The sequence below is a fragment of the Sminthopsis crassicaudata genome, chromosome 3 (assembly GCF_048593235.1).
Source record: "Sminthopsis crassicaudata isolate SCR6 chromosome 3, ASM4859323v1, whole genome shotgun sequence".
In the NCBI taxonomy this organism is placed as follows: Eukaryota; Metazoa; Chordata; class Mammalia; order Dasyuromorphia; family Dasyuridae; genus Sminthopsis; species Sminthopsis crassicaudata.
In genome coordinates, this window is record NC_133619.1 from 608,145,973 (window position 1) to 608,171,133 (window position 25,161).

Sequence of the window (25,161 nt, forward strand, 5' to 3'; positions counted from 1 at the left end):
TGGGGCCATATAGAAAATTGATAGCCATACATAGTAGGCACTTTATAAAATGGCTGGTGATGGTGGTATTCCTCAGATGAAGATGGGATAATCTGAGAGTTTCTGTTGCTTTTATTTCATGTGGTTGGGGGCAGGGTGTGGGTCTATGGTTGTGGGGAGAAAGGTGTTGTCCAACTATTTTTCTTCACTTCAGAGAAGCCCTCTGGGACATTCAGGAACAGAAAGTGAATTCTTTGTCATGTTATGAACCTCTGGGAGCTTTTAAGGCAGTTCAATAAAGATAAGATATGGATCCAGGTGAAGACTACCTGACCAATCCTTAACCGAAAGCAGTGGTAGTCAGTTAACTATTCCGAATAGACTTTGACTTGAATTTTTAACATGTTTTGTGTGTGGGGGAGAGAGAGGTAATTTTTATTTTGTAGTTAAATTTATTTTGTATTTGGTAGGACACTCTTGGTAGGGATTTTAGCTAGTGCCTGAGGCTTTGATGAAATTTACAATTACAAGTGATTGTTTGGGCTGAGATAGTACTAAAGTGACTTGATTGGAGAAAACAGTAGCTCACTTTTCTATCTGGTGATTTAAGGTTTACACAGTACTTTATAAGAACTCTGAAGTGGAGGTAGGGAAAATACATTATTCTCATTTTATGGCTGTAGAAACTGAGGCTCAAAGCAGCGATTACCCATGGTTACCCAGATAGAAATGTTACAACCAGAACATGTCATAAGTCCAGTGCTCTCTTTCATACTTCTAGAGCCCAGTGTCTTAAACTCTGGATCTTGATCCCACTGGGGATCTCCTAACTGAATGTGAGAGAGAAGTTATGATTTGATTTGCATACCGATTTTATATCTATATACTCAGGTCATAAAAATTTCTCAGGCAAAAAAGGGATTGTGAGTAGAGAAAGTTTAAGAAGCCCTCCTAGAAGAAGGGTATCCTTTCTGATGAAACCTATGGATCTCTTTTTAAAACAAGGTTTTTAAATACAAGTGATAAAACACAGGATTATACATGTACATGTATAGGTTGTTATAGGATACTAATATACTAATATGTAACTAATATATAACATCAACATATAATATTTAAATATGCAGCATTGATACAGTTGGTTAGTTGGTTGTTGTCTTTCATTTTTGAAGATGACCAAAATGTCATCATTATGTTAGAGTTATTGTGGGTCCGATTGTGGCTGAACAGACCAATAGGAGCTCAGAATGCTCTGCTACATGTCGGACACAAATAGCCCCCATGAACATTTGGGGAGGATTCTCTAACTTTGTGTATCTCGAGTTTCTTCTGAGCTAATTGCTCATAGAGCACAGAACCTTTTCTGAGGGTACACCATGGCAGTATGTCTCAAATTATTCAATCAAATTTAAAGTTCTTGAGAGAGACCTTGAGAATAAATTGATATAATTTATGCTATAATAGGCAGATATGCTATTAACAATATAATACGAAATGAGACATCATATATAAAATATATATTTTAAACAAGTTCTTGATCCCTCAATTAAGAATCTCTATTCTAGAAAGATTCACTAAATAATTTGAGATATTAAGTTAAAGGTGGTGTGATGAAGCAAGGGAACAGGAGAAACGTAGATGATGCGGGTTGTTAAAGCTCACAGGGAGGGTGTAAGACAAGGAGAAATAGATAGGAACTCATGGAATCTTGGGGGCAGTGGCAATTACTAAAGATGCTTTGCAAATTAATCAGAGAACTAGGTATTATATGTTCCCTTTATGAGCTGTTAGCCTCTAGAGGACAAAGGCTAAGTTCTGATATTTTTATGAAGGACTGTCTCTATTTTTTGACTATTCCAAAATCTTGATATTTAGCCCCTGGGAAGTAATATTTCATAAATGCAGCATTTCAGGTTAAAAAACAAAATGAAAACCACAATATCTTAATTTTCTTAATTTCCTTTTTTCCCCCCTGAGGCAATTGGGGTTAAATGACTTGCCCACAGTCACACAGCTAGGATGTGTTGCATGTCTGAGATCAGATTTGAACTCGGGTCCTCTTGACTTCAGGGTTGGTGCTCCATCCACTGTACCAATTAGCTGCCCTAACATCTTAATTTTCTGACAAAATGGGTGGTTTTTTACCCTCTAATAATTCTTTTTTGATACATCCATAGACTTACTACAGCCTTGCTCCAGAGGAATCTCTAAAATTCCTGTGTTTACTTCTATTCCCACTCCCCATAACTTATTTCCTTCTCTACTGCTCTGTAATACCAACTCACACTTACAAAGGTTTATGACTACAAATTTTTTCCTCAGTATCACTGTTAGGTGGTGCAAACATTGCAGTGGCCACTTATTATTTTTTTAATTATTATTTTATTTTTACAAAAATTTTATGCATAGGTAATTTTCCAGCATTGACAATTGCAAAACTTTGTGTTTAAACTTTTCCCCTCCTTCCCCCCACCCCCTCTGCCAGATGGCAGGTTGACCAATACATGTTAAATATGTGAAAGTATAAGTTAAATACAATCTATGTATACATGTCCAAACAGTTATTTTGCTGTACAAAAAGAATCGGACTTTGAAACCGTGTACAATTAGCCTGTGAAGGAAATTCAAAATGCAGAAGGACAAAAATAGAGGGATTGGGAATTCTATGTAATGGTTCATAGTCAATCTCCCAAAGTTCTTTTGCTGGGTGTAACTGGTTCAGTTCATTACTGCTCTATTGGAACTGATTTGGTTGAAGAGACCCACATCCATCAGAATTGATCATCATATAGTTTTGTTGTTGAAGTATACAACAATCTCCTGGTCCTGCTCATTTCTCTCAGCAGCAGTTCGTGTCAGTCTCTCCAGGAGTGGCCACTTTTAAGATGAAAAATCAGTTTTAGAGAAGCTGCAAAACTTCTCCATTGTCACATACAACTAGCAATTTAGCATTCAAACCCAGGCTTTCTGCTCTTTTTGTATCACTCCTTTGCTCTTAATCTACTTTGAAGCCCCTATGTTAAGGTCAGATTTTAGCTTGTGTAGAAAGCCAAAACAGAATTCAGAGGTACCATTGATCAGCTCTCTCTTTTCCACCCACATTTGAGAAACTTTAAAAATCTTATTGAAAGTAACTTGATCGATTTAAATCATTGTATCATAATAACATTCACCTTTCCAGACACCATTGCTTTCCTTCTGCTGTTTATTTCTTGTTGTCCCGAGACCTCCTGTCCACTTCCCAAGAAACCCACAGAATTTCTCAGCTGCCCAACAGATCTACAAGTTATCACTTGTAAATGCCTGTCCAGTATTCACTATCTTCTCTGTCGGTTATCTTTCTTCTTTAGTATCTTAAGGTTCTGTGATCTCACTGGTGGTGGGGCAGAGATTTGCTCTGACAAACAATAACAGCTCCTCTGAACTTAGCCAGGCTGATTCTCGAACAGCCTTTGAGTAGCCTATTGCCTGACCTTTCTTCGCTCAATAGTGGGCCCAGAGCTCTACTAGTATAGTCTTTGAGAAGCCAGGTGACCTTTATGCTACCATGAAGCATTAGACTCCAATGAGTGAGGAATTCAGCAGAAGTTCCTTAGTTCCTATTATCTTCAGTATACAATTTGCTTGGTATTCAAGGCTTTCACAACTCTTCCTGCCCTGCTCTGATTAGTCACTAACTTTCAATTTTGACCAGGTCATCCACTTATCATTCCCAGAAAGTATCTCATGCTTGCCTATATCATTATCTTTATCTTTTCACTTTTCCCCTGAAGCTTTTCTAGTCCTTTAAAATCTTATCCATTCTTCCCTCTACCCCAGCTCATAATTTATCTCTTTTCAAATTTCTACTGCATTTATTTATTGCCTTTTGCCCCTATCACTCATTTGACATGTCTTTAATGGATTTTTTCACATGCTTATATCTTATACCTCCAAGGAGTTTTTAATTTTCATAATAGTAGAACTTAGCTTCTCATCCATCATCATCTTCCTGAATGTAGTAGGCATTTTCTAACTTTGATCATTGCTGTAATCATCATAAATTGACATTTACTTATCACTTCCAATTTTGCTAAATGCTTTACAGACATATCTCATTTGAACTTCACAAGAATTCTGTGAGATTGGTAAGCACTATGGGTATTATCACCATTTTACAGATCAAGAAACTGAGGCAGATTGAATTTAAGTGACTTGCCCATGGTTAGCTACTCAGTGGTAGAAGTATGAGAACATAGAAGTTTTAGTTCGAATGTGCAGTTTCTATGTGGATACTTAATTTTTGTTGCTTGAACCAGATTAATTATATAGACTTTATATATATATGAGAGAGAGAAACAGGCAGACACACAGAGAAAAGAAACACAAGATAGAGAGACAGAGACAGATAGAGATAGCCTTGGGATAAGGAAGCAAGATCATGCCTCTGACCCAGCCTAGGAGAGAGAGAGGGAGAGAGAGAGAGAGAGAAAGAGAAACAGAAAGGAAGGAAGGAAGAAAATAATTTGGTAATCAGGGATAGGAGATGTGATCTGAGGGAATCAAGAGATTCTACTAGGCAGAGGTTAAGAGAGCAAGTACATTCAGGATGAGAGAAGTGACTTTTATAAAGGCCCATAGGTGGAGTGTTACATATTAGGGTAAGAGATGGTAGGAGAAAAGCTAGCAAGCCAGTTTGGAAAGGAATTCGTGATGGGAAATTATATGAAATAACTGAAAAAGTAGACAGCCCAAATTATGAAGGATTTTTTATTTTTATCCTTGAGGTAATGAGGAACTATTGAATAGTTTTGATGAACTGGTAGTTAAAATCATTGTTGAAGTTGTATTTTAGAAATATCACATTTACTCTGGAAGAGAGAAACTTGCAACTTCCCTAATCTTTTCCTTATCTCTAAAGGGAAGAATTTGCCCCAAATTAGTGTTTTTAACTTTTTTGTGTGTTTTGGACTGTTTGGGTGGTCTGAAGAATAATGTAATTTTCATTATATTCAATATATATTCAAATTATTTTATTTAAAAAAAATCATTGAAAGTAATGCTAAATTTCATTTAGAGTAAGTTAGTAAAAATAAAGATGATAATTCACAGATTCCCTGAAATCTATTCATGGGATTAAAAGCTCTTGGTTTATAGTGTCCCTGAAGTCCTATCTACCTTGATGATGACTCTTTTCTCACACTTCTCTTTCCCTCAGTTGCTCATTACACTCCAGCCAGCCATTCTCTAGTAGTTCACTGTTTTTGTTCTTCCTGTATCCCCATTATCTGGGATGTGCCTTCTCTTATTGAAAGGCTGCCGTTCTTTGAAGGATCATCTTACTTTTACCCCTTCTCTGATCTTTTCTGCTCTTCTCCACTCACCCCAAGTTATGATCTCTGCAGTCACCCACCTTGGTGCTTTCAGTTGTGTACCAGACCTGTCCACAGATGCTCCTGTGGAGTTCTATTATTGACTGTGTGCTAGCTCTGCAAAGCACCTTCTTGGCCAATAAATAAATAAATGCTTGTTTGAGTTATTAATGCTTTCACTGTGGAGCTGTGGGCTAGAGGAGGTGTGAGGTTGGGGTAGGTTGAGGAGGGAGAAGCCGAGTTAGCTTCTTCAGCAAAATGCACTTTATTTTGATGACATCCATAAAAATCTTGAAGCCAAGTTAAGTCTATTTAAAGCTTCCAAGACTAGTCAGTAAATTCTTGCTAGTTTATTCTCTTCCCAGCCCTATGGTAGATTTTTTTTTTTTTTTAAATCTTAGTTATCTTAATTTGAGTCATCAGTTGGAAGATCCAATTTAATAATTTTTCTTTAAAAAAGTATATTTCCATTTCAACATGTCTGTGTATTTTTTCACAAATGAGATAAATATAGTTCTAATTATTAAGCATTAAAAATGTTATATCTAAAGCAATGATTCATCATTCTGATGATCATCACCATTCTTTTCCTTTATCACACTAATTTTATACCTTTATCAAGACTTGGTTATTTTCTTTGTTGAAGTTAATGCTAGTGGTTATTGGCCAATAGGCATATAAATTGTTTAATTAATTGAAACAGTTTCCTGGGGAAACTGAGGCCCAAGGAAGCTGTCTGAGTTCTCTATCCTTAAAAAGTATATCCAGTATAGTTTGGGTGACATACTTATCAAGGATGTTTAGAAGCATGACATCTAAACTTGAGGACTAGGGAACTTGAGGACCTTGCTAAAATTCTAAGATTCCTGAATTCTATTCTTGAAAATTGCAGGAAAAATTTTACTTTTTACTAAGTTAAGCATGTGTATGGTTTTTTTGTTTTTGTTTTTTTTAATTTTAAACTACATTCAAATTGTGTAAAATGTTTTCTGCACTAGATCAAAATGAGAAACTTAGGAGCAAAATTCATTTTTAATGAGAATATTCAACTCAGAAAACTTATTATAGAATAGGATAAAGTTATTAGAATTAGAAGGAATTTTATTACTTATCTAATCTCATCTTATGGATAAGGAAACAGATCTATAGAAATGAAATGACTTGCTCAACTTGTCTTCAAAAGAAAGGCATAAGCTGTCTTCCTTTGTTGATTTTCAAACAGTTTTTCTAAGAATTTAAGACTAGATCATCATTTAGTGACTGAATTTTAAAACATTTCTTGAAAATGTTTTCCTTGAGTGGTTGACACTTCATGCTGAAACTGGTTTAATGAATGGTGTCAATGAAGGTCAATAAGTATAAAGCACCTACTATGTGCCAGCACTGTTCTAAGTACTGGTGATATAATTGATAATTGAGAGATGATTGTTGGACATTTCTATGATAAGCAATCCCTTTTTCAGAGAAACCCTGGCATGGAGGGTGTTTCATCTCTGTCATCTTAGAGAAAATCACAAGAGGCACATTTTAGAGGTCATCTTGTCCAACCTGTTCTTGAATAAAAATCTCTTCTACATGACATCCCTGGCAAGTAGTCACATAGATTCTATTGAAGATATTCAGTGAAGGGGAACCCACTATTTCCTGAAATAGACAATACAGGAAGAAAACTCATTCTTCTTCCCTACACCACCCCACGCTGGTTTGTATCACCTACTTGCCCAAATCTTCTATGATCCAGGCTAAACATCCTTAGTTTCTTAATGTATTCTAGTATTCTATCTTGGGTTGTCTAAATGCATCAATGGCCTCCTTAATTGTCCTTTTCAGAATATGGATTCTTCTTTTGATTATATTAGACACCTTTGGTTCATCACAATAATTAATAATTTTGTATGTTGTAGCAACAAGAATAAGCTAAATATATCAATGTACTGAGAAAAATCACTTCTTTATTAGAGACCCTACATGGAATGTTTCTTTTCTGAAGTCTAGAAAAATGCTTTTTAAAGCATTAAATTAAAGATTAATTATACTCATTCTAGTTCCATTTAGATCCTAAATGCCTGACTGCTATTCCTTTAGAGAAACTAAATCTTTTTTTTAATAGCTTTTTATTTTCAAAATATATGCAAAGATAGTTTTCAACATTCACCCTTGAAAAGCATTGTGTTCCAAATTTTTTCTCACCTCCCTTAGCAAATAATTCAATATGGTAAATATATATATAATTTTTTCTATACATGTTTCCACATTTATTATGCTGCACAAGAAAAATCAGATCAAAAAGGGGGAAAAATGAGGGGAAAAAAGCCTCCAAACAATCACAAAAGAGGTGAAAATACTATGTTGTAATCCATACTCAGTCCCTATAGTCCTATTTCTGGCTGCAGATGATTCTCTCTATCATAAGATTATTGGAATTTGCCTGAATCACCTCATTGTTGAAAAGAGCCACGTCCATCAGAATTGATCATCATAAGATCTTATTGCTGCGTACAATATTCTCTTGGTTCTACTCATTTCACTCAGCATCAGTTCCTGTAAGTCTCTCCAAACCTCTCTGAAATCCTCCTGCTGATCATTTCTTACAGAACAATAATATTCCATAACATTCAGATGCCATAACTTATTCAGCCACTCCACACCTGATGGGTATCCACTCAGTTTCCAGTTTCTTGCCACTACGAAAAGGGCTGCCACAAACATTTTTGCACACGTGGGTCCCTTTCCCACCTTTAAAATCTCTTTGGGATACAGGCCCAATAATAACACTGCTGGATCAAAGGGGATACACAGTTTGATAGCCCTTTGAGTATAGTTCCAAATTGCTCTCTAGAATGGTTAGATCTATTCACAATTCCACCAACAATGTATCAGTGCTCCATTTTTTCCACATCTCCTTCAACATTTATCATTATCTTTGAGAAACTAAATCTTTACAGAAGTTGCTTTACCTTCCTGGGCCTTGCATTTCTAATCTCTAAAATGAGAGGTTTGGATTAGATGTTCTTCCAGCTGTAGATCTATGATGTAGTTTATGATACCATAGTTTTATTCCATCTAGTGGTGACCTATTTGCTAAACTTTTCTTACTAGATGAAGCACATATTGTCTCGTTCCAGAGAACCAGAAAATGATATTCTTGAATCTGTGATACCTTTTAAAACTAGTCATATAAGGTTTTTTTTTTTTTTTTTAGTATAGCATATTTCAGCAAAAGTAAAATTTCAATTAAAAACCAGAACTTTGCATTTTCCTTACCCTGCCTGGCCATTGTAACGTAGAAGTCTCTGGCACTTCTGCTACTCAAGAAATAGAATCTTTGCTAAAGGCTCAAGAGTATTGGAATTGGCCCCACTGTAATCACATAATGGTGTCAAGGAGGAAACATGATCTCCTGCAACTCATTCCACACACCCTTCAGAAAATGAAGCTGTCATTGAACTTGGATCAGAAAATGTTCTCAAACTGGTACCCTGGGAATAGCAAGTTCATGAGGCAGAAGTCTAAACCAAACTCCTAGTCAAGTTCTAGTTTCCAGAAATCTGCACAACAATTAGTGTGAATTTGTGGAAAGAGAAGTTTCCCTTTTTTTTTCAGGAGACTTAAATATCCATGTCTCAGTTGATGAAATCCGTATCTCCCTTCATGTTTTTCCTTGGGATCTACTTGCTATCTCATTGTGCCATTGATTGTACTATAAATGCATGGCAAAAGTCAGTGTTTCCCAAGTACTTTCCAGAAAGTACTTTGTAGTCAGAGAATCCTAAAATTTCAAACTGGAAGACAGGAAACCTTGGAGAATGATTAGTCCAATCTCCTCATCTTACTTGAAAATGAAGAAACTCATGGGGCAGGTAGGTGGCGCAGTGGATAGAGCACCAGCCTTGAATTCAGGAGGACCCGAGTTCAAATCTGGTCTCAGACACTTAACACTTCCTAGTTGTGTGACCCTGGGCAAGTCACTTAACCCCAGCCTCAGGAAAAAAAGAAAAGAAAAAAGAAAATGAAAAAACTCACCCAGAAAGATTAAATGATTTAACCAAAGATTTGAACTAGCCTCCTTTCCAATTGTATTGGTCATCTCTTCCACATTGTAGTAAGATGATGCAGTGGATAGAGTGCCTGGCTAGGAGTCAGGAAGACTCATATCTTCAGGTTCAAATCTTACTACCTGTGTGCCCCCCCCTATTTGCCTCAGTTTCCTCATCTGTAAAATGACCTGGAGAAGGAAATGGCAAATCAGGACAGTGTCTTTGCTAAGAAAATCCCAAGTGGGACTTATACAGAGTTAGACGTGACTGGACAATTACAGCAGTTGCTCTCCATATTCTTTACAGAGATCAGCATTTCTTTAAAAAACAAATTATCTTCCTTATTTATGAACTTAAATATCAACAAACGTGAACATTTCTATACATAAAGAACAGAGAAGAGGACTGTATATGAAACTGAATATCTTTTCTCCCTCCCCTCTCCCCAACAGCTTGAGAAATAGAAGCCCCCAAGCATTTTATCCAAGGCCAAGATGGAAGTCTGGCTTGGCCCTGAGCCCAGGATTTGTCTTTGACTCAGTCTTCTGCCCTAGACATGTTGTTATGCTATCTTTCCCCTTGTAATTTCACCTTTGTTCATTCACTTGGCACATGAGCTGATAGGATGCACAAAGGGCATAAGTAGCCATCATGAACTGGGGCCTGGTAGAAAAGACTGAAGATTAAGATTTCTTATTTTTGGATCAGAGATCCCCTTGATGTCCCCTTGGACAGGCTGGCAAAAAGCCATAGGTCCCTTCTCAAGTCATTGAGGAGATGCTAAATTTCAGTTGAAAATGAGTGAAAATAAAGATGTGATTTTCTTTTCCCCTCAACCAAGTTCAAGTTTATAGACTCCAAGCTTTGAATTCTGGAGTAATTGGCAATAGAGTCACTTGAGGACAGGTCAGAATAGAAGTTGTGGGCAGGGGTGGGGTTTGGCATCTCACTCCCATCTCACCAACTGAGGAGGAGAAGGGGATAGCTCAGAATGTAACCTCGAGGATGTCACATTATTTCCTTGGTGTATTTTTCCTTATCTGAAGCTCTGAGCTGCTTGATCTGGGTAGCATTTCTCCCCTTTTTACCTTTCCACAGAAGGGAGATGTCCTTGCAGCCTGAGGACTAAAAGGAGAATACCCTAAGCCTTTCCATAGTGTGCCTAGGGGACTTCCCCAGCCTGGGCTTCTCTCTTTTCCAAAAGTATTGCTTAGAAGCAGAGTAATGATGGTATTTGTGTTCTGTTTTTCCTGTTGTGCTAACAGTGGTGACCATTACCTCCCAGTGGAGTGGTTCCCCTTCTCTTTAGGCCTCAGAACTATGAGTTAATCATGGAAAATACCTTCACAGCTTTATAAGACTTTTCATTTTTACCATTATGTCTTCATTACCAAGATGAATTCAATTTAATTATTACTAAATATATAAATTAATTTTAAACCATATAAAACAAATGAATAATTACTTTGATGAGTAAATTTTCTGTAGTGTGAACATAACTTTTTCCTTTGAGCGGGAAGGGCAACAGACCATTAGCCTAGAACCCAAAGAATACTTTCTTATTTATTGCTAAGGTCCTTCGAATTTAATCGTTGTGGAAAGAACTGATTTTTTTGTGGTTGTATCCCCCCACAAGGCCTAGCACAAGCCATTATTCCATGGTAGGCAAATATTTGTTGGGTCATCTTGGCTCATCCACATGCTATGACCTGAAAACACAGAATTTGAGAGTTACAAGGATTTTCAGAAGCTCAAGTCCAATTTATTTCACAGAAGGAATGTTTACTGTGACCTACCCAGTAAGAGGGTCATGTTGCCTCTGGAGGTCTCAGTTTTGTCATCTGTACCAGGAGGTGTTATACCATCCCTGAGTTGCAGTAAACCTTAATGTATTAATTTGTTCACAATAAATCATTCTTCCCCTCAGGTTCTGCCCTGATACCTCAGGATAGCACTGAGGTAGCCTTGGGTTCCTGGAGCCTGTGCCAGGGGAGCAGAAGCTCTGGCAAGTCTCACCAAACTGGAAGGGTTTAGATTATGAACTTCAGGAGAAACTGTGTCTTGCTTCCTTGGAGCAGCCTCATTTAGCGCAGAAAGACTTATTACTAGTGAGGCTGACTACATGGGGATAACTTTTTTTTTTTTAAATAGTATTTTTTTCCCCAAAATATATGTAAAGATAATTTTCAACATTTTGCAAAATCTTGTGTTCCAAATTTTTCTCCCTCTCTTTCCCCTCCCCAAGACTGAAATCTGATTTTATACATGTGCAGTGCTTCTAAATTTATTTCCATATTTATCAGGCTGCACAAGCTGTTTTTTTTTGCATTTGATTGTGAGGTTTTATGATCTAGTACATGGTCAATTGAGTGCCAATTGAGGAAAAGGTATATTCTTTTCTATTCCCATTCAATTTTTTTCTAAGATATACCTAACTTTTTCTAAGATCATACCTAACTTTTCTAAAATTCTATTCTCCTTAACTTCTTTTTTGGTTATTTTGTGGTTAGACTTATTTAGTTCTGATAGAGGAAGGTTGATATTCTCCACTAGTAGAGTTTTGCTGTCTGTTTTTTTTTTTTGCAACTCGCTTAACTTCTCTAAGAATTTGGATGCTATACCTTGGTGCATATATGTTTAGTACTGATATTACTTCATTATCTATGGTATCCTTTAGCAAGATGTAGTTTCCTTCATTATTTCTTTTAGATCTGATTTTGCTTTTGCTTGATCTGATTTCAGGATCATTAAAGGGGATGACTTTTTCAGAGCCACAGAAATTCCTGATTGATCAACTGTTAAGCATAGAGAGTATACTGTCATTCAAACTGGTTGTGGAGTCCTCACAAATATAATAATAATAATAATAACAATAATAATAATAATAACTAGCATTTATAATATAAGGTTTTCTGAGGACTTTATAAATATTCTCTGATCTGATCTTCACAACAACCCTGATAGGAAGGTATTCTTATTAACCTCTCCCCATATAGATGGGGAAATTGAGGCAGACAGGTTAAGTGTCTTGCTCAGGGTCACACAGGTAGAAAGTACCTGAAGCTAGATTTGTACTTGTCTTCCTGCCTCCAGGGCTGGCACTCTAACCAGTGATATCTAACCCAGCTATCTAGGTTGAAAACCCTGATAAATGTATGATAGATAGTACCTTGAGTTTTATAAAATCTTTAATCACTTTGGAGTCATTTTTAAGCATAATAATTTTGAAGTCTTTCTTGAATAATCTGAATAAAATCAGTTTTTCAAGGACAAATGAATTGTGTCAAAAATTGCTTATATCTCCAAAATAGCAAATAACAGAAATAATTTCTTTTTGACTTTTGCAATAAAATTTGTCAGAAGATGAAGCATTATAGGTGAGAGTCTGATTTGAATATTTAGATAACTTTTTGCTAATGTATGATTCACTTACATTCATTATACCAATATAGTATGCAATACTAAAACATGTAATTCACTATCATATTCATAGTGTTACTATAAAGTAGTGGGAGTGATTTTTTCTTTTTTTTTTCTTTTTGGAAATATGTCAGAGCTTCTACAGCCAAATGTGTGTTGTTTCTTTGGAAGGACTGACATTCACATGGTGCTGCCCTAGCTCAGCATTTTTGGAAATCCCTTTTGGAAAAGATTTTTGAAGTCTTGATTTTTTGAACAACCTCAGTGCTGAGAGGTCATTCTTTTTTGAGTGTGATTTTGAACTTTGGAAATATCTAGGAGTCACAGAAAACAGGATTTGGGAAATAAGTGGCTGATAGTAACTGACATTTATATAGTTCTTTATGGCCAGCCAGGACAACTGGGTGGTGCAGTGGATGGAAGGCTGGGTCTGGAGTCAAGAAGACTCATCCTTGTGAATTAAAATCTGGCTTTATACACTTATTAGCTGTGTGACCCTGGGTAAGTCATTTTGCCCAATTTGCCTCAGTTTCCTCATTTGTAAAATGAGCTGGAGAAGGAAATGGGAAATGCTTCTTAGTATCTTTGCTAAGAAAACCCCAGATGGGGTCATGGAAAAGTCAGATATGACTGAATAATCACAAATACGGTTTCTAAGGCAATTGGAGCTAAATGACTTGTCCAGGATCGCACAGTTGGACAGTTAGAAAGTATTAAGTGTCTGAGGTCAGATTTCAACTCAAGCCCTCCTGATTTCAAGGTTGCGCCACCTACCTGCCCCCTATCACAAATATTTTTGAAAGGAAATTCTTAATGACTGATCATGACTGGTAAAACAAAGAACCAAACCAGTTGTGATGGTTAGAAATGAAATTGAAAAAAAGTTAGCTGCTTACAGTGTGCTAAGCACTATGATAAGCCTTTGGAAGTACAAACACAAGCAAACGAGCTCTTCCTTCCCCTTGAAGAGCTTACTTTCATATAGGGACAGACAGTATAAATGGGGGGAATAAACTAGCACCATAACTTGGACCTAGCCAAAAAAATGGCATGAAAGGTAACCTGCTCAGATGAAGTAAAAGCCCTCAGAATCCAGGGTCCCAGAGCCAGAAGTAGTTCTGCTAGGAGGAAAACAAGGAAGAACTGGAGTAAGAAAATGAGACTGATTTTTTTTTTTTTCCCTCTGTTAGTCTGTTCCAAGAATTCCAAAAATATTCTGAGCAGGGTGCCTTGTTAGAATGAGCATATGGTCTCCTTTGAAGGATACAACATTGAGTGAGTGCAGAGCATTTAAAAATCCGAGAAGACTGGTTTATACCCCAGCTCTGTCAGATTTTGGCTATGTGGTCTTGGGCACGTGATTTCTTCTTTGGAAGGGTTAGTTGGAAATGGTGTGACCTACCTGAATGGATTAAATAAGACTATGGACAGCGCCCTTCTGTAGAAGGTGCTCTGTCCCTTCTTTTCACACTTCATTATCTCTTTGTGGCTCTTCTGGGTCCACTTGAATCTTTCTCTTTTTCTTTCCCCTGAGACAATTGGGGTTAAGTGACTTGCCCAGGGTCACACAGCTAGGAAGTGTTAAGTATCTGAGCTCACATTTGAACTCAGGTCCTCCTGACTTCAGGGCTGGGGCTCGATCCTCTGCTCCAACTGGCTGCCCCTAGTAGCCTTCTCTTAAGGAACTTCTCTTGGCTTAGCTAAAATGGTCCTCAGAAAACAGCCACGTCATCTCTCGATATTGAAGCCTTTCTAACTTGGTAGATGCTGTTAGAGCTTGTCTTCTGCCGAGGTACATCATGTTAATGAATGAAAAAAGCTTCATCATGGCACCTAAGTGGAAGAGGATACTACATGAACTAGATGGCCTTTTCAGGGCCCTTCTAGAACTTAGTGACAGTAACTTTAGACAAACTCCTTGGATCATGTTATTCTATTCAAGCACTTTCCACTAGAATGAATGGGAATTTAAATTTGAATCTTGCTTAGCTGTGTGCCTCCTTCAGCCTCAGTTTCTTTAATTATAAAGATGATAATAATAGCACTTAACCTTGCTGGGTAATTGTGGAGGATCAAAATGAAATAACTTATGGAAACACTTTGTAAACCTTAAAGTACTCTATAAATGATGACTATTGTGGTTATTCTTGTTATCTTCATTCTTCCACAATTGGGCCCTAGAGGAGAATTTTATTGGATTATTATTGTCTTCCATTATAAATAGCTGGTTTTTTTCTTTCCCAAAGCTAAGTTGTTTAGTAAATATATATTAAGCACTTGCTGTATATATGATACTGTGTTGGATATTAGAAACATAAAGATAGGTCACAGTTGCCATTCTTAATAAGAGAGAGCAACTGTTTATATAGGTAACTATGAAATGAGGGAGAAAGTGACAAAATGTCAAGAAGAAATTAAGGGGATGGCTAAGTAGTGAAGTGGTGGATAGAGCACCAGCCCTGGAGTCAGGAGGACCTGAGTTCAAATGTGGCCTGAGGCACTAGCTGTGTGATGATGGGCAAATCCCTTAACTCCAATTACCTTTCAAAAAAAAAAAGAAATTAAACCTCTCTTTTTCCCTTCCCCCCCAAAACAAAAACAAAAACAAAAACCCATGAGGAATTTGTGGAGGTGCAGGGGATTAGGAATAACTTCTGGGAGGAGGAGGCGGCATCTGAGCTGGGCATGAAGTAATTGAAGGATGTAAAAGTCAGTTACATGCAGTCATAGATTTGGAGCTGGAGGGGTCCTTAAAAGTCATTTTTTAAGTGAGGAAATTGAGACTCAGATATTAAATTATTTGCCCCAAACCCCAGGTATTAAGTGGCAGAGTCAGAATTCACACTTGTGTCCTGCATTCTTTTGCTCCCCTATGCTGTGTACCGTACAGCCTTTAGGTGGAGACTGGGGATGTGACATGAGAGTCTATTTTCCAGGCATGAAAGGTGATATAAGCAAAAGTATGGAGAAAAGGGAAGGCAGGATGGAAATGGGAGAGAAGAGGATGAAGTCCATCATGTCTGGAGAGCAGAGAAAGTGAGCAGGGAATGATGTGTATGATATAAAGACTGGAGATGTAGGTTTGAGCTGGATAATGGAGGGCCTCGCTACCAAGATTATTTGTTTTAGTCAATAGGGACTCTGGAAAGTTTAAATGGAATAATATAATCCATGAAGTGTGCCTAAAGTCACTGTCACTAAATTCTAGAAGGGTCCTAAAAAGTTCACCTAGTTCGTGCAGTATTTGAATTTCCTACCAGCTCTGTCAGAGAAGTTGACCAAATTTCGTTAAACCCATTTAACGATGAAATAGAGGCTCACAGAGGAAGGGGTTGTCCCCTTGATCCATCTCCGTTGAGTGGTCCAGCTCCTACTTGAAGACTTCCAATGAGAGGCAATTCTTCTACTATCCCCTAGGGAAATCTCATTTCACTTTTGAATAGCACTAAATATTAGTATTGCTTTGCACCAAACCTAAATTTTCTTCTATGTAACTTGTACTCATATTCCTGCTTCTGACTACTTCTTATTAAGCAGAACTAGTCTAAATACTTTCTTCAAATAAAAGATTGAGCTAAATCTCCTCAGATTTTGTTCAAAGGGGATTGCTGCCTTCTTTCATCCTTTTTTTTCCCTCTGAAATTTAGTTTCTCAAATGTCATAAATTTCATTATATGTGACCCATTCCTCTTTGAACTGTTAAATCTTTTGCGATCCATAATCTATATGAAGGATTAGGACAGTCCTGTAGAGGTCATCCAGTCACCTAGAGCTGTAAGGGACTTCAGAGGCCATCCAGGCCAACCCCCTGTCCTACAGATGGAGAAACTGAAGCCCAGGGTATGGAGGGACTTGCTCAGGATCACACAGGTTAGCAAGTGGTAGAGCCAGGATTCCAGTGGAAGGCCTCTGACTCTGAAGCCATTGTACCCTTTAGATTTTTTTCACTCAAAGTGTTAGCTATCCTCCTTTGTGTCATTAGCAAATTTATTTGGGCAGCAGCTTGTAGGATAGCTTGGAGGGGAGCCAGACTAGAGGTAGGCAGAGAGCTGTTGCAGTAATCTCTGTGGGTGCTAATGAGGGCCTATATCACATTGGGGAATGGTTTTTATGGTGGTTCTAGGGAGAAGGACATGTGTTCATGACCAAATGAACATTGTTTTGGAAAAAGCCTTTAATGTGACTCATATTTTTATGCCACATGTGGTTATTTTTTTAAAAATCACTCTTTCTTTGATATCCCAAAAAGCATAGGAGAAATGAACATCTCCAATGTACTGATAAAATCTTCACCCAAGTAGAGATGAATTAAAATGGCCCCAGAGAAAGGCAAGTTTTCCTTGTCCCATTTCATCTTGCAGCAGCTGGATGGTGTGGGGAAGGAAACACAGTGACCCACCTTGGATGAGTGCATTCATTGGCTGCCTGAGCATGGAGAGCAGCTGGTCTTGTTTAGTTTTAAGGTGACTAAAAATAGTTAATTTCTGAGCAAGATGAATGGAATTAAATTTTGGTCTCTCAGTCTCTCAGGTTGTCTTTTTCAGAAATGTGTTCTGCTCCCCATTGCGTACTTGTGGGACACTGGTCTGATAAAGCCTATTCTGTTAATACAAGTGAATGAAACTCATTTCCATTTTTTGAACTGGAACCCTTTTCTGAAGATTCAGCCATGAAGACAAGCTAAGTCTCTGTTCTAATTAATTTAGTTTTGCACTGGAGTCAGGTACTGCCTTGCAAAACAAAAAATGGATGAAATTGTTTTGTTTCCCAGTAAAGGTAGAATGCTATTTAATAGGCTTGTTATTATTACTTTTTTTGTTCACACTTGTGATTTCATGGGAGATAGTCATGTGCAAAAAGGCTGTCATTTCTGGAACTGCAGGTTTGGAAACTCTTCATCGAAGCAATGGTAGTCTTAGATGGTTTGCCTGGGGCACTGAGAAAATTAAATGCTTTGGTCATGGTTACTTTGTCAGTATATTTCAGACCCTCATCTAACAGACTGCTAGCCTCCCTTTTATGTATTTTGCTTCTCCGAAATGAAACTAAAGGCACAGACCCAAAGGTTTAGTAGTATTTGGACTGGTGGTCCTAATGGAGATCTCTACAGCTGCTGGGTCCCAGTATACTTTGAGAGAGGATGTGGGGATTAAAGTAAGTGTTGGGATAAAGGGAGTTTGAGCATACTCTGAGGTCTTGAGTAGAGAGCTTAGGTCATAGGCCATAGTGGAATAGAAAATTCCAAGCACAGAGAGAGATATCCTTCTCAGCAAATACAGTAATCATGATGTCTTCCTTACTCAGAACCATTCTGTCAGGTAGGTAGTACAAGTTGGATCAGGTTACCCAAGAGATAAACTAAAGTTCCAGGCAGATGAAGAAGACTTAGATGATGACTTATCAGCCATGTTGTACGAGTTCATCGGATGAGAAGGCTTTTAAAGCCCCTTACAGCTCTGAAACTTGCTCAGATGCCCACAACAAGTAAATATAGATGAGGCAGGGTGCAGGGGATAAGAAGAAATGGAGTTAGAGCCCTGACTCCTCTGCTGTATCACCAGGAGCTGGCATTTAGGGTTAGAGTTACCCAGGTGGTAAAGTTGATAGAGTGCCTGAGCTGGGGTCAGAAGACTCATCTTCCCAAGTTCAAATCTCAGATACTTACTAGTTGTATGAGCCTGGGCAAGCCACTTTATCTTGTTTATCTCAGTTTCCTCATCTGTAAAATGAACTGGAGAAGGAAATGGCAAACCACTCCAGTATCTCTGCCAAGAAAACTCCAAATGGGATCATAAAGACTCAACAACAATAACAGCATGCTAGATACTGGTGAGCCATCATCATTCTGGCCCTCAGGTACTTCATATTCTAGTTGAGGGATAGAGATGGAGTCATGTGAAAATTCTCTAAGAATGACACACTACCTGACTGAAGGCCAAAATGAGTGGTAGGAGGTCAGAGTAAAACGAAACATTGTGGGCTGGAGTCATTGGGAAGAGCTTCATGAAGGGGATGGGATTTCAGTTTTGCCTTGAGGGATGGCTGGAATTTTATTAGTCAGGGAGAGTAGTGGGGAAGAAATTCTAGATTTGGGGAGAACTAGGAACAAAAGAAGTTGGAATGAACTGGTTGGTGTGTCTATGAGGCGATGAGCACATGGGGCTGCCTGGAGAGGGAGGGTTAATATTTGGAGTAGTGGGTGATAAGATTAGCTAAGTAGGGAACTGGGCTCAGATTATGGAGGGCCTTGAGAGCAAGACTGAGCAGTTCAGACTCCTTAATGTTTGTAATGGAGAGTGATGAAAAGCAAGGCTTTTAATGAGATTAAGCTGACTATTGTACAGTTGAAGAGACAAGAGGTAGGCAGTCTACTTAAGAAGTTATATTAGAATTCAGTTTTCAAGATGATAAAGTTTGGGTTAGAGCAGTGATCAGTAGAAATAGGAAGGGAGATATTGAGGAAAATGATAACTTGGACATTGGGGATGAGAGAACAGTTAATGGTAATTCTGAGGTTATGAGACTGGGGGGAATGGGGAGTGTTACTAACAGCAGATTTGCTATCTCTGTCCTCTGCAGTAGCATTTTGCAGCCTGACTAAATTCTCTCTCCATCTTATTTTGGTCCTGATTTAGTCATGTGTCCATCCCTTCCTTCCCCTCTGATTACTCCTGTGAGGGTTCCTGGGTTTGCCTCTTTTATCCTTCCCTTGGTGAACTGTTTCATTCCCCACCCATCCAGCCCTTCTTTTATATTAATATTCTTTTCCAAATCACCAGGGAATAAGCCACAAGTCGAGCCAGGCTTCCAGTTCTTGTATTATCCCTAAACAGACCACTGCATTTTAAAGTTATCAGACATTTATGAAGGCTACTTAGTATCATATAAATATCTACAAGTGGTTGCTGTATGTAAATATGAGAACAAGATTGGCTGCCAAATGGAGAAATGTGGGATTGTGTGTATCGCGTAGGAATTTTCATTTACTAAAATTTATCTTTGTTAACTAAGCAGCAGTGTTAGTGTGTACTATTGTCTGGACAGCTTTAGGTTGATGAGTTCTGTAATTTCTTCCCACCTCCCTCCCCCATACTACCTCTACAGTGATATAAGAGTGTTTAATCTCCTGCTAAATGGTGCTTAGGGACGACTGAATGAGGTAGGAATTCTGAGGGAGGAGGGGCTGCTGAGGGATGGGGTGATCAGTGCTGGATCTGCTCAGTCATGAATGAAGGCTGAATATTGCTGAGAGTGGATCGGAGCCTCTCCAGTCTAGTTTCACGTGTTTGTGAAACACGCAGGAGATGTTAGATATCTGGAATTGAGGGAACTTGGGTTTGAATTTGGCCAGTGCTGCTCTCTCTGCAGTCTGTCTCCTGAGATTATCATTTAACTGAAACTACTCTCCCAAGTGGTCTCTTCACTGCCTAATCTAATGGGCTTTTCTCAGTCCTCACTCTTCTTGATCTCTCTGTAGCCACTGATATTGTATCATTTGCTCTTTTCTTAATAGATTCTTTCATGACATTGTTTTTTGTTCTCCTAATTGTCTAATTTGTTAGAACTTCCTCCAGGTTACATCTGCTAGTTATGGTTGTGAGACCTTTTCCTGTTCTCCCTCTATACTCTTTTTTTTCTTGGTGATCTCATCAGCTCCCATGGATTCAGTGATCATTTCTATGCACCTAATTTTCAGATTTACTCTAACCAGCTCGAACCTCTCTCCTGATCTCCAGTCATGTATTTCCCACTGCTTATTGGACATCTTGAACTGGATATCCCTTAGACATCTTAAGCTTCAAAATGACTTACCTCAAGCTTAGTTTTTCCCTTGAACCCTCCCATGGAGAACACTCCCATCCTCCCATTTGCTCCATCTTGCACCCTGACTCCCTATTGCCTCTCTGCCTCCAAATAGCCAATCTACTGTTACCAATTCTACCTTCACAAACTCTCTTGTACCTTCTCCTTGATCTTGCTACTAGTGAGCATGTAGTCTCTCACATCTGGAGTATTGTAGCAGGCTTTTGGTTGTTTGGTTGGACTCTTGCTTGCAAATTTCTTCCTCATTAGCTGCCAAAGTAGGCTTTCCAAAACTCTGAATCTGTCACCATCATTCCCCCACCCAGCCATCTAAATAAAGTCCAGTAGTTGTTTATTACCTCTCAGATAAAATACAAGATGGCTTTTAAAGTCCTTTGTGACTTGCTCCTTACCACCTTTCGGGTATTATTAAACCTTTCTTTCCTCCTTTTCTGTCTGGTGACATGGGTCTTCTGGCTGTTACTTACCCAAGTTAAGCCATCTCCCCCATTCCATCCATTTTCACTGGGTGACTCTGATGCTAATTTGCTCAGTCTTACTTGAACATAGTTGTTTATATATTGCCAGCCCAAGTAGAATGTAAGCTCCTGGAAGGCAATGGCCTGGCTTTTGCCTTTCTTTGTATTCTCAACACCCGACACATAAGTAGACCATACTTTCATTCTCTGTAAAAATAGGTAGGACTAGATGGTCTCCAAGGTTTTTTCTAATTCAAAATCCCATGATTCAACATGCTGAAAAAGACAGTAATGTCTACTGAGTTTGCCTGTACTTGTATCCACTTTTTTGAATGCTTTAATTCTATAAACAATGATTAAGAACCTACACCCATCTGTAAGTGCTAGGAGGATGAGGATATAAAACACCATCCACGAGTTAGTTCCCACTTTTGATCCATATTTCCTATTTCCTTTTGTGCACTTGAGGATCTAACACCTAAAATTGACAATTTTTTATTTCTAAAAATGTACACTCCATCATATGTTTCCAGGCATTTCTATGAACTGTGGACTCCTAGACCAGGGCTTCTTAAACTTTTTCCACTCTCCTTTTCACCTGAGAAATTTTACTTGACCTTTAGTATGTAGGTATATAAAATAGATACACAAATCAAACATTTACTGATAATAAATCATAAAGAAATTTATTTAATTTATTTTTAAATAGCTTTTTTTATACAAAATATATAGTTTTCAACATCCACCCTTGCAAAACTTTGCATTCCAAATTTTTCTCCCTTCCTCTCCTTCTTCCCCCTTCCCTAGACTGCAAATGATCTAATATAGATTAAACATGCAATTCTTCTAAACAGATTTCATTTTTCTCATGTGCAAGAAAAATCAGGTCAAAAGAAAAAAGAGAAAAATATAAGCAAATATCATCAATAATAAAGATAAAAATACTATATAATGAGTCACAAACTTATTTTAAAACAATTCTTTATATTATATATATGTGTGTGTGCATAAATATAAATACTGTTACCATTTATTAAAAATGAAAGCAAATTATGCATTAATAAATTGGATGTGCTTATTTATTTTTACATAAAGAGTTAATCTTGGCAGAATATTTGATACTTTTTACTATTGCCAAATTTTTTTGAGAACTTCACATTCATTTACTTAAGTCACAACCCACAGTTTAGGAAGCTTTGGCCAGGTCTAGACTATAATTCTTTATCTCCACCTCAGAATCCTTGTTTTCTTTCAAGGTTCATCTCAGGTATGGAGTCATTTCCTCCATAACATCTGTCTTCCCTGGTATCCACTTGCCCTTGCCTCCCATTATCAGTGCTTACTTCTTCCTGCATTTTCCCTTTCTGTAATTGGGTACATGCTGTTATCTTTCCAATAGAATATGGTCTCCTAGAAGGTAGGAACTGCTTTTTGTTTTCATCCTTGCATAGCAGACCTAGCATGGTGCATTTAATAGATGCTTAATAAATACTCATTGGATTTTGTCAGATTTGTTGCAGAGCTTGTCAGCCAGTCTTGCAGATATCAAATATTTTGAGTTTCTTTAAAAAAAAAAAAAAAAAAAAAAAAAAAAAGACTCATTGGAGAAATTCAGCAAAATGTTGTTTGTATTGAAACCAGACTGATTAAATGAAATCCCTAAAGAAAAACATTTGAGAATGCTAAGTTAGAACAAGTTGGAGAATTTGTCTGCAATTCTCAAATGACCCCAATTTTGTTTCATTGATTGAAGTTCCTTGTTTCCTCTAGGGTGGGGATTGTATAGGTGTGGTTTGTACGTGTGTACATTCATGTATATGTTAGAACAAAGTTCTTTTGAACCATTTCCTGGGACATGGCTATTTCTTATTTTCCTCACCAGGATTAGGGTTCTCTCTAGTCATGATCTTCCTTGCTGTGGGTTTGAAGGTTGATCCTTTGGGTCTGTTTTTGCCCTTCTTTCACCCTATTTTCCCATTGAATAATAAAATGGGTATTGGATTTGGAATCTAAGGGTCTTGGTTGGAATGCTGACTCTTCTAGTTGCATTTTATTTTTCTTGGTCTCATTTTTTTTAAATTAAATTTTATTTGAAAAAAATTTACCAGAGTTCATTCACTTTTCATTTCCCCACCCCCTTCTCCTTATTTGAAAAAAGAAAATAAAACAAAGCCCTTATAACATGTATGATGAAGTAAAAACAAATTCCTTCATTGGCCATATTAAAAAATAAAATGTATTTCCCAACTTGTACTCTTGAGGTTTTTTCCGACCTGTAAAACAATGCTATGATAATAAATGTTATGGTAATAGATGATGGGGAAGGTAGCTCCCATCTGTTGATTCTATAATCTTGTGACTAAAATTGGCTGGACGTTGATCTCTGATCATTCTGTGGCCTACCGAAAATATTGGGTGGGCTTGGCTGGCATGGCGCCACTAGTGGGCCTCCCATAGGGCTCTCCCTTTTTTGGGCTAAATTACTACCATTGATTGGACTTTTCTCCTCCTAATCCCACTGTAGCCTTCAACATTGCTCTGGTAAACATTGCATTGTACAAATGACATTTTTTCTCATGTCTTGTGTTGTGATGTCTCGTGGAACTGATGATATGGTTTGAAATCATTAGAGAGCGCTCCCATATGATTTTGATTATATGATTTGTATTTTAAATCAACCATTTAAAAATAAGCATAGGACTCCAAGAAATCAGGGCAGGTCTAAAGAGAAATTTCTCATGTCCTAGCTTGATTTTTTTTTTTTTTTTTTTTTTCAGATTTTTCAGAGAGTTGAGCTAGATGATTTTAAGGGGCCCTTCCATCTGTCCTATGTCCCATGACCCAATGACCTTAATAGGAATCCCCTCTGTAGCATCCTCGACAAGGATCATCCACCCTCTGTTAGAAGATCTCCAACAATTAAGAGCTCATTATCTCTTCAGAAAAGCCATTCATTCAGTTTGTACTGTTCTGATTTTTTAGGACAGTTCTCTTTAGAAAATGAGATAATATTTGTAAAGTGCTTTACAAGCCTTAAAAGTGTTACATAAATTGCTAGTTATCATCATCATCGTTATTAAGCTGAAATATGCCCTTTGTTCCTTACAGGTTAGAGGCTATCATCCCCCAGCTCAAAATCTTTCTGTGGTTCCCTATTGGATTCAGCGCTCATTTATTACATGTCTGCTATGTGCCAGCCTTCCTGCTAGGGGCTGGGGATGCCAAAACAAACTCCAAACAGTACCTGCCTTTAAAGAGCTTATGTTCTAATCTGGAGGATACATCACACATACAAGTAAGTAAAGAGGAAATAGGTTCAAAGTAACAAAGTAATTTTTTAGTGGGGCAGGGATTGGGAACATGGTATGTAGGGATAGAGGAAGTGATATCTGAGCTGTGCTTTGGAGGAAACTGGGGATTCTGGGAAGTGGACGAGTACCACTTGTGCAAGGACGTGGAAGTGGGGGAATGGGAATTGTGGGGGCATGAAGGGTCTAAGATGAAATAAAATTGGAAAGGTCAGTAGAAGTCAGATTGTGACTGAGATAAAACTACTAGTCTATTTTCTCTAAGGTAACTATTTCTTAGTTTAAAACTTCAGGCCTTTTTACAGTTGGGTGCCTGGGGTTCCTTTGTTTTCACCCCTAGTATCTAGCACTGTGCTTTGTACACAGTAGGTGCTCAATAAATGCTTGTCATAGATGAAGCAAAGGACTCTAATTCCTTTTCCATATTTTTTTGAATACTTTGAAGCCAGCCATCATGTTTTCAGTTAAACATTTCTAATACTTTAGGTGATGGTATGATTTTCTGTTTCCTCATCACCCTTCAAGGTTCGATTAGATGTTACCTCCCACAGGAAGCATTTCTTTATTTTCCTTCCCCTTCTTAGAATGCTCCATTCAATCAAATCATTTTATATTAATTTAATTGTTGCATGTTGAGTCTCTCAGTAATTCACAATAGGCACTTAATGTAATACTTATTGAAATAAATTGTGTTCAGATTGGGCAATATAGCATTTAGGCAAAGCTGTGGACAAACTGGCAGGTTTCCAGAAGATATCTTGATATCTCTCCCTTTCCCTCCCTT

The 25,161-nt window shown here is 37.8% G+C and overlaps 1 protein-coding gene across 5 annotated transcripts in view; it reads left to right on the top strand.

Moving 5' to 3' along the window:
* Positions 1-25,161, top strand: part of LUZP1 (leucine zipper protein 1) — a 96,835-nt gene that overhangs the window by 4,007 nt on the left and 67,667 nt on the right. For 3 of the 5 annotated variants that reach the window (XM_074305907.1, XM_074305906.1, XM_074305910.1), the window contains exon 2: positions 24,178-24,364. The exons of 1 other annotated variant lie outside the window; for it this stretch is intronic. The gene's annotated coding sequence lies outside the window, so the exon portion shown is untranslated. Of the gene's footprint in view, positions 1-6,524; positions 6,918-24,177; positions 24,365-25,161 lie in introns of those variants that run through there. One more of the 5 variants, XM_074305908.1, reaches the window with a different exon arrangement.